Here is an 11298-nt window from a genome sequence, read left to right as displayed (position 1 = left end):
TCCTTGTTATTATTCCCTAAACAATATTGTAAAACAACTATTTGCATAGCATTTACATCATAACTAGTTATTATAAGTAATCTAGAGATGACTTGAAATATACCAGAGGGTGTACATAAATTGTATGCAAATACCCCATTTTATAAAAGAGACTTGAGCATCATGGATTTTGGTAACTACAGTGGGTCATGGGATCAATTCCCCTCAGACACCTGGTGACGGTATTCCTTTCTGCTTCTAAAGATGTCTGGATTAAGCCAGTCTACATGGTTTAGTGATACTTCTTCTAATTTTTACTGAATTTAAACTTCCTGGGCTTCCTTATAAATTTACTTTTCCAGATAGATTTTGGTACTGAAGAGAGGAAAATAAAAAACAACAATCATTTCCATACTTTAAATTTCTTACTAAGTGCCTTATAGATATTAAATGGTCACAATAACCCTTTGAGTTAGAGTTATTTTACAGATGAAGCTGTAGCTGCCTATTGTTAACTTACTTACAGGCAGACCTAACTACTTCTGTTCCTCTGCAGATTTTAGCACAGTGACTGCATAGATGGAACACTCTCAATTATTTGTTCAATTAAATGGAACAGGATTTCATTGGCAACACTAGGGATTAAGAACACCATGCCTCTTGATTCAACAAATAAGGGCTTTTTTCCTTTCATCACCATGGTAATAAAAATAGCTAATATTCACTGGTCTCACTGGGTGCCAAGCTCTGTGCCTAATGTGTCCCATTCATCATCTAATCTGGCAGTCACAAAAATTTTATATCCCAATTACAAATGTGGCTCAAAGGTTTAGAGAAACCATTACCAAGGGGAGTGTGCATATGTATGGGTGTCTCTCTTACTTCTTTTAAAGCCACTAGTATTCAGTAATAAGGGCTCCACCCTGATGACCTTATCTAATACTAATCACCTCTCAAAGCCCCACCTCTAAATACCATTGTCATATAGTCAACATGAGTTTCAGAGGGGAAAAAAAACCATAGTCAAACCATAGCTGCATTCATCTGTCCTAATATTTTTGGTATATGTTTATATGTGCTTATAAATATATATGTTACATATTTACTAATTTTTTCAAAAATGGTATCATATTGATACTGATCTGCAACATATTGACTGTTGACGATTTCAGACACCTTTCCATATGAGTATATCTACCAAAATTCATGTGTTGAAGTCTCAACCCCCATTACCTCAGAATGTGACTATATTTGGAGACAGAGTAAAGGGGATAGTTAAGTTAAAAGGAGGCCATTAGGGTTGGTCCTCATCCAGCATGTCTTGTATCCTTATAAAAGGATACATGGATACATGGAAGAAAGACCATGTGAAGACACAGGGAGAAAATGTGTCTTCACATCTACAAGACAAGGAGAAAGGTCTCAGGAAAAATCAACCCTGCTTACACCTCAATCTTTGACTTCTAGCCTCCAGAAATAAAAGGAAACTAATTTCTGTTGTTTCAGTCACATGGTTTATGGTATTTGTTATGGCAGCTGTAACACACTAATACATAGCTTTACTGCTACACCACATTTCTTTTTAACTATCACATAGAATATTATTTTTTAAATGAAATATATATATATATATATATATATATATATATATCTCCTTCCTTTTTTAATTTACAAACATCACTAAAATGAATATTCCTGTGGATACACTCTTGTGTATTTGTGAATGAGTGTTTCTGTTTGTAGATTCATCAGGAAGGAGCACTCATATCAAATAAGAAGCATATTTTTTTATAAGTCAGGACATATCACCTTTGCATTTTGCGTGCACATGGTTTGTTAAAGAATTCATCCCTGTTTTTTCCCAGTACTAACTTGGCTTCCCACTTTCCCTTCTATGTTGCCTGTTTCATTTTTTGCATTTCATTTGACCTTTTTCATAGAGAGGTAGTTAAAAATAGAAAGAGGAAAAATAGTCATTCACATGTTTAAGTCCAAAAAATGACAGAACCCTCAGATCCATGGAAGTCAAAGAACATGTTCTGTCTCCAGCTTCAGTTTAGGGTTCATCATCTCTTGAATTCCCCAAGCAATGCCTTAAATTCATAGAGATCATACTAAACGAAATGGGAAACATTGCATCCCTAGCAGTCAATATGGTTGTCATTGCTAAATATGTCATTGTTGTCATTGCTAAATCTCTCCAAGAATAGATTTGGGTGGAGACAGCCTGTGGCATGGCAAAGTTGGACTTCTCCATAGTTGGTTTCAAAGAGCTCAACACATTAACACAGACATTCGTTTCTGGCACAAAGCATATTCCCCTCTTCTCACTTTATTTCTCTTACCTAAAAAAGTCAATACCATGTGGTTTCAGAATGCTATTCCCTTGTTTAGAAACCACACTCTCCATGACTATGGCTCAGTACAAAGCACCAACTTTCTGGGCAGAATTGAAGCTCCCCACAATCTGGTCCTGCTCTCCTCTCACCCCTCAGCTGTCAGGCACAGGGCTCTGCTCCCAGAGTCTTCCACACCACCTCCAAGGAAGCTGCAGTTGCCCCACCTCATGCCTTTGCTCAGGTCAGTTATGTGCATGTTCTCACCATTAGACTGAGCTCTTAAGAGTGCAGATCCTATGCCTCAGTTCCATTCTCCAGGAACATAGTGAGACAATATTAAATATTAAAAAGAGAAAGGAGAGGGGAAAGAATAGGGAAGAACACAGCATCTGCCTCAAGGATATTACTCTCCCAAGTCACTTGCCAAATCTCTTTCTCTTCTCCAGCTATTGAGCTGAAATGGCAATACTGTACACCAGCAAATCTATTTGTCTCTGATGCCTGAGACGGAAGTTGAGACAGAAACTAGGCTGTTGAGGACCTCTGTGAGATAAGAGGATCAGGAAAATCATTCCCACTGTTTCTAGCCCTAAGTCCAACCAAATGTGTTCCCCCTTACCAATAAAGTCAGTTTTCTCAGCTACAAAATGGGGATAATAGAATGTACTTTATAGAGTTGCTATGAGGACAAACAACATGTTTAATTAAAAAAAAAAAGCTTACAGCTTATAAATATATACAACATATGGTTGCAGAAAACCCCCCTTAGCAGCAGCAGCAGTCTTATTATCCCACCTTTCAGGAGTCCAGGTTTCTCTCCCCAAAGACTCAGTACAAAGAAAATGCAGTGATGAGAGCTACCCACTGGGCGGCAGTGTAGAGTTCAAAATGGATTTTGTTTGGTAGGTATATTCATGATAAATAAGTCCAGGGAAGAAACAGAAATATTTAAGTATCATTTTCCTGGTCACTGACATATAAAATTACTTTTGAAGCTAAGAGGAACTAAGGAAATCCCAGAGGCAGTAACAAACCTATCTACTGAGATTTTTCAACTATTTATTCACCTTCAGAGGACTTCCCACAGTTGGAAAAGCTGGTAGACATGCTTTGGGCAAGGAATTTCCACATAGGAGTGGAGAAATATGGGAATTTCCAAAATTTAAAACCAAAAAGACACATCTCCTTTTGTTTCAGAAAAAGTGGTAGATAATAGCTTTTATAAATCCCTGAGAGATGAGATTTTCTATTTATGGAGTCAGTGAATCTTCACAGTTGAAAAGAAGGGACTGTGTAATTAATGATCCAGTCCAAGGCCTCATCCAACAAATGAAGAAATGGGCCCCCAAAAGGACAAGTCATTTGCACAAAGTCACTTGGCTCAGTGATAACATTGCCCAGCAGAAGCCTGGATCTCTGTCTCCCAGGGCTGTGATTGTCCAGGCCACTAGAGCCATGTCTAAATCGGTGGCTTTTGAAGCAATAAAAACAAAGTGGCTTACCAAGACATAGAGTCCTGGACTCGTGGGAACTAGGAAAACCTTTTCCATTCAGCAATTAGGTATTTATCTAATGATCTCAAAGGCAATTTATATGTGTCAAACTTTCCCAGGATGGTAGAGACAAAAAAAGGAGCCGTCTAACCATAGGAAATCTCCGTTTTAGATAGAAACGGGACAGCAAGGAGGTTTGGCTTCAGGAAGGTTTTCCAGCACAGATATAATACATAAAATTCTCATTCAGAAAATCTTCATTTTTTTTTTCAGTCTAACTCCAATCCACTTGCCAATCTAATGCAGAGTGTGTTACACATTAAAGCCCCAGGATCCCTTATGGGTAACATATGTTGCTGAAACATGTGGAGCCATAACATCTTGTAAGCCAGTGGAATCGTCCCTAGAGTTAATAGAACTCAGTTAACATATGTTTCTGCTATTCTCATTCTGAGATATATTGAAATATATCATGCACAATGTATGGTTAATTGAAAGATACAGGGGGTATATTAAAAAATAAATCTGTTTATGTGACCTATGCTGAAATACATTTGAAATACCATCGAGTTATCTTCATACTGATGTATGTAGACTCTCTCTGTCATTTCCTCTGATCTCTCTATCCTCTTTCCTTTCAATCTTCCGTGACTTCTTGTATGTTTTGTTGGTGCCAAGCTAACCACAGAATACTAAGATTAGAGATAGGGAGGTGCAATGCCAGGAACTGAGGCAGCAAGGAAGAAGGTGTGGTAGGAAATGAGGAGCAACAGGAGAAAAGAATCAGTCATCCCCACCCTCTGAAGCCTGGCAGAACCATATTTTAGAAACTTAATCCCAAGAGGAAATCAAGTACATCTGCTTTACCCCCTCCCCTTGTTGCATGGTCATATCCATGTGTCAAAGAATGGCCTAATTTTAACTTCTTTTGTACAGCAAGAAAGTCATTGAGATGGGAAATATTTTAGCCTGCAGTTTTCTTTGCTATTCCTCTCACTGTCAGATGCCATGCACAGCTAGCTCTCAAAACCCATCATCACCTCCTGTATTTTCCTACGATTATTGTCATTCTCTTCCATCCACTTACAATGCCCTGGTCCAGTCTACCTGTGATTTTTAAGTCTGGCTCATTGCCAGAGCCTCCTACTTAGTCTTGCTGCCAGCAGTCTTTTCCTACCCTGATCCATGGTTATAACCAGCTCACCAGAGTTGTGAGCTTCTTAAAATCCAATCTAATTTGAAAAATATGATTTTCCCATGGTTCTTTGTTGCCTACCAAACAAAGGACAAACCCCTTAACAGCATGGAAGGCCCTTCAGGATCAAACCCCAGCCCAGCCCAGCCTACAAGCCCATCACTGTATCCCAACTAGCTGGAGAAAAGGCACCCAGCACAGCAGCAGCCTAGGAATCGAGAAGAAGAACATTCTGGGTGTTCTTAGTATCTGATACTTGGTAGATGATATTTGTGGAATAAATTAAAAAAAAAAGAATTTAAATGGCCCATGTGAAACCCAAGACCTGAAAATCCTTTTATAGGGATGGGAACATACCTTCCATTTCACCCTGAAATAGTCTTCAGGCTATTGAACATTCCAGAGAGAGAAATCTTGGAGTTCCGGATCCTAAATACCTTGTTATCAGGAAATGCATGCCAAAGTATTTAGGGATGCAGTGTCAGGACACAGTTTTCAAGTTGCCATCTCCTAGAAAAAATAGTTTCTCTATGCAAGAGAGGAAGCAAATACATTAAAATAACAATTTTGGACTCTAAGTGGAAGATACATGATTGTTATTCTTTCAAGACAATTCTTTCAAGTTTTGATGTCTGATATTTTTTTCATAATAAACATTTGGGAAAAGAATAAAAATTTCATTGTTTATTTTATTTTTATTTCTCCCAAAAATAGATTAGCAACATCTAGGAAGCAGGGAGCATACTGACTCCTAAAGAGCCATCTAAAAGGGAGCAGGAAGAGCCCCGGAAAAGTACAAAAAATAGGGATACCACATTTCCTATTTTTCAAAATGTCATGAAACAACCATGAGAAGAAGAACCTTAGCCCATTTACATTTTAACACAGATCCAGAAATAACAACTATGAAAATTCTTTGAGAATTCTTCAGCCCATGTAACTTACTCTTGGTCTAGAGTAATATCAAACTGGTGTTTATAGAACACTTACTACATGCCAAGCACGGTGCTAATTCAATAGTAGCCCATTGAACCCACGCAATAGCTGCATAACTTAACTACTATTATTTCCCCCTCTTATAGGCAGAATCACTAAAGCTGTGTCTCCCTACCAACAGTTTCCGGTCTGCTATGGTTTAGATATGGTTTGAGTACATTCCCCAAAGGTTTGTGTGGTGGAAGCTCGGTCCTCGTGTTAGCTCTTCATCACTGTGACCAAAACACCTGAAATGAACAACTTAGAAAAGGAAAGGTTTGTTTTGGCTCATGGTTTCAGAGGTTTAGTCCATTGTTGGCTGACTCTATTGATCTGGGCCTGAGGTGAAGCAGGGCATCATGGTGGAAGGACATGGTGGAGAAGCTCTGTTCTGCTTATGGCAGCCAGGAAGCAGAGAGAGAGGGAGGAAGGGGCCATCGGGAAGGTGAACCCTTCCGGGGAACACCTCTGGTGATCCACCTTGTCCAGTGACAGACACCCCTCCTTACTACACTTGCCACCCAGGCAGTCCATTCAAATTAGGATGGATTACATTATAGTTCTCATAATCCAGTCATTTTACTTCTGAATATTCCTGCATTAATACAGGAGCTTTGGAGGAATACCTAATATCCAAACCACAACAGTCCCCAATGTGGTGATAAGACCTTTAGAAGGTAAGGCCTAATGGGAGGTCTTTGGAGGCACTGCCCTTGGAAGAAATTAGCGTAGTTCCCATGGAACTGTGGTTAGTTTTCAAGGGAAGGTTTTTATAAAAATGTAAAACTGACAACCCTTCCCAGTTTTTTGGCTTTCTGTCCTGTCTTACCATATGATCCCTCTTGCATGTATCCTGCCATTATACCATCTTCTGTGATGTGATGTAGCCATTGGAGCCCACACTACAACCAGTGCATGCTGTTTAGAATTTCAGCCTCTAAAACTATGAGCTAAAGAAACCTCTTTTCTTTTTAAATTATTCAACCTCTAGTATTTGTTACAGCAGTGGAAAATAGACTAATGTGCTCTTGTCAAGGAGCCCTAACTATGTAGACCTTTCTAACACTGTCCTCTTAGCCATTTCTCCTCTTACCCTTCAGGTCTCTTGCCATACTAGGTACTTCTCTGTCTCATGGGGTGTTTCTAACATCTGCCTACACATTTGTAAATTGATCTTACTCCACTCTTACCTCAAGTTATCCTAAGTTAACCATGTCGTCTATTTTCTGCTAGAATTCTAGCTAGTAACAGGAGAGACAGAGACAGAAACAGAGTCTGGACAAAGTGAATCCTACCCAACAGTAAGATGCATCGGGAAGTAGAAAGGAAGCTCCTGAAAAAAAGAAAAGCATTGTGTGCAAACCCCCAGTCATAATAAAAACCAATTCAAAGGCCAATTTGGAAATAGCTAATAATAATGCTGAAAGTGCACAAACTCCATTGCCCAGAAATAGTAAATACTCTTATAAACTCTCATAGCACCCACACTAGAAAACATGTGCAAGAATTTTCAAAGCAAAATTGTGTAGCAAAATCCCAGGAAAAAAATTCCTTAATGTCCACCATTCATACCACATAGTGAAACAATATACCAGGCCACAAAACGAATCAGTTAGAACTACCTGTATCCATATAAATGACTCCCACAGACATAATTGAAGCTAAGAAAGTAATTTTTCAAAGAGTACATATAAAGTGCTACCCTGTGTAGACAGTTAAAAAACATGCCAAGCAAATTATGCACTGTTTAGCAATGCAAACATAGTAAAAGACTGAAGGAATGTCTCAGAATGACAAACACCAAACTGGAGATAATGATTACCTCCATAGAGAGAGAGAGGCAGAACAGGGGATGTGTCACAGGGGCTTTGTTGGGGTCTGATTTCTTACAGTGGTTGTTTAATACCTAAGCTTTTTTTTTATTATTCTTTAAACCTTCTATATGTTCTCATATTATTGTATCTTTTCATAATTATTTTAAGGAAAGGAAAAGGAAAAAAAAACACTTGTGGAAGTTTTCAAGGAAAACAAAGATCTCCAGGGTAGCAACTCCATTACCGGCATTTGACTCACTTCCCACCCTTTCTGCCCCTTTGACATTCAGAGTCACTCAAACAATTCAAGGTATCTGGGCTTCTCTGAACTTGGGGTTCATTTGGTGGCAGGGTAGTTCCAGGTGCCAAATTCCAACTCTGAAAATGTCAAAAGGAGCTTCACTGGGAAACATGCCAAGAAACCAATTAGGAGAGTACATTTCTTATTAGGAGAGATTATAGGAATTTTAGGCAAGTTCAGGTTGTGTTAATTGGTCCTTTATACAGAACATTGCCTCAAGAACATGCTTCTAAATTGTTATAAGAAATCTTTCCGGGGAAAAGAAAGGAACAGGTAATTGTCTCCCTGTGTCACCAAAAAACTAACAAGAACTCCTAAAGTACAGCAGAGGACAGCTGGAGGAGACCCCACAGGCCCAGCCCAAAGAAGGTGCTTGAAGAGGTCATGTCATACTGCTTGTCATGGTTTGGATCTTGAATGTCCCTCAAAGTCTCAGGTGTGGAGGACTGTGTCCCCAAAGCAGCAAGACATGGGGCTTGGGTGAAGTGATTGAATCGTGACAGCTCTGACCTCCCCAGTGAATTAATCCATTAATTAAGCTGAATGGACTAATGGGCAGTGCTGAAAACTGTAGGCAGTGGGACATTATTGGAGGAAATTGGTTACTGGGGGCAAGTCCTGCAAGGTATTTCTTGTCCCTGTCTGCTCTCTTCACCTCTCTTTCCATGAGCTAAGCAGGTTTCTTCCACCACACTCTTCTGCCCTGATGCTCGGCCTCACCAATCTACCATGGATTGAAACCTTTAAAATCATGAGCGAAATAAATCTTTCCTCCTTTAAGTTATGTCAGGTATTTTGGTCACAGTGATGCAAAGCTGACTAACACACTCCTGAAAACATTTCTCCATGAACTCTCAAAGGCTCTGTTCTCAAAACATCCAGCAACAGCAAAACTACCTAAGGAGCATCTTCTCCCTCATCATGGTAGAGGTGAGGCAGCCCCACCATGAGACTAGATCCCAGTGCCGGGAGGCCTGGGATTCAGATGTCTGCAGCCCATGCCCCTGTAAGCTGTCTGGGACCATGGCCTGGTTGGGGAGGGCAAGTGGGGAAGCAGGAAGAATGGGATTGTTTGTAACTACTCAGGGGTGCAGCTAATATCATCACATCAGCCTCCAACCATTCACCCTGACAGTATTTTCACCACTTTTCCAAATCTATTTTTTCATGAAGGGATCCCTTCTCTCTTCATTCCTTCTCTCTCATCTTTTCTGACAAAATTGCTCTTCTTTGGAAACAAACATTCCTGTTTCTTCATTGGAATGCCTCCTATCTCCTCCTTAACAACATTCTGGTCAGTTCTTGGAATGTGGTTTACATTACCACAGGAGAACAAAATAACACAAGGGCTTCCCAGTTGAGCACCACTGGTGGGGTTGGGCAGAATCCTCCCAGTGCCTGGAGAGGGAGGTTAGGGGTGAGCCCGCAGTTTCTGGAGTGACTGTCCTCTTCTTTGGCAGAGTCTACTTGGGTGCCTTGGGCATCTCATTGCAAGTCTCTCACAGCTGCTGTGAGCTGGAGCGGGTGGGGGTGACACGGTGGCATCTGAGGAGCCTGAAGGGAGATGATTTGCTCTTGTGGGATTTGTTGCTGGGATTGAAGGCTTCGGGGCTGACTCACCCAATGAGGATTGGGCACAAGCCAAGGAGCAACTGAAAGACTCTGGGGTCACACACACTACTCTTAGCAGTGCCAGCTCAGCCTGCTGGGGGCCAGCTAGGTCTCGCCAGGCAGGCTGAGCCCCACCCAGGGAGTCAAGACCTTTTTGCAATTATCAAGGTTTTTTCCTCTACTAGAGCAAATATGCATTCCTCTCCTGAGAATGGATTACAAAGCAAATTGTTCCTGCCTCTCTTCAAAGGCCAGTGGAGTTAGAAAACTGCTTCTTCTCCCTCCAGAAAGTTTAAAATTAAGTACAGGCAGGTTTGTGTGCTCCAGACAGCAGCTTTGGTGGAAGGTAACATACTCATCACCTTCTCCTGAGCCTTGGGGCTAGGCTTCCAGGTGGAACCCCACCTCCTCTGCTTCCTCTTTTATTTGCTAACCCCCAAACCAGTCCAAGAGTCCAAGGGAACTTTTAATTAGAAAGGTTTGAGAGGCAATTGCTACAATGGAAACCAGAAGGACAACAAAAATAAGTGCCCCAGGAATGTGACCCCATTGGGGCAATTTCACAAAGATCTTATCGCTGAGATTCAATCTAGGTATCTTCCTGAACCCCTCCAGGTCCCTTCCAGGCCTCCAGCTAGTTCATAGGGTCATACAAGCTCTTCTGGCTGGTTCCTTCTTTTCTAGAAACTTCTATCAAGTGAAGTTTGCCCAAGGCCCCCTCTCTGTTTTCCTCACACACATGCCTCCAGCAGTGTCTCTCCCATCTCATGAGAAAGTCATTCCCCATGGCCTTGCTCTGCCAGAGAGCCAAAGGGAGAAAACTCTTGAAAGGGTTCTGAAACCAGATCATCAGCTGCCAAGTTCCAAACCATAAGTGTACCAAACCACTGGACAGACCCCTGAATCTACCTTTCTTATTTGCAGGTGGGAAATGAGGAGCTCGGATATGGGACCAACACAAGTTTCTGGAGTATCTTTGAAAACAAGTCTCATCTCTCCCATGCCCACGTATTCACTAAAATTGCCAGCCCAGAAAGGGGTGATTATTCTCCAAACAGAATGCTTTCCTTCAGGAAACTGGGGTTTTCGCCTCAGGCAGGCAACTAGAATTCTTGCATAATGGGCCCCCTCTGGCTTGTCCTCATGCCTTGTCCCCCACACCAAGGACAGCCACAGTGCCCTCTCTAAAGTCCCCAGCCTGGGCCCACTGCACCTCTGCTGAAAGGCTGCTACACCCTTTTAACCGAGTTTATGACTCATCCTTCAGCCTCAGGCTCACTGTCCCAGTCTTTAAGGGGCTCTGGTCACTCTACCACCTGTCCACAAACAGCCAGGCCAGATTCTCTTTCTTAGCCTCTGCTGGATTCTTCTTCCCACTTACCACAGTCTCTCGTGATTCTGTCTCTTTCCTTTTGATGTGAGCTCCCACATCCAGCTTACCAGCACAGGACCAGGATTGTGCCGGTCACAGTCACTGTTGTCTCCACAGCACCATGGCTGGCACAGGTGTGTGTTCCATAAACACAAGGAGTCAGCTCATGAATGAGATGCAGTCAGAGAGGCAGGACACGGGTTTTAAATACTATGACTT

This window comes from Marmota flaviventris, chromosome 9 (assembly GCF_047511675.1).
Source record: "Marmota flaviventris isolate mMarFla1 chromosome 9, mMarFla1.hap1, whole genome shotgun sequence".
Taxonomy (NCBI): Eukaryota; Metazoa; Chordata; class Mammalia; order Rodentia; family Sciuridae; genus Marmota; species Marmota flaviventris.
Note: the sequence above shows the minus strand (reverse complement) of the source record.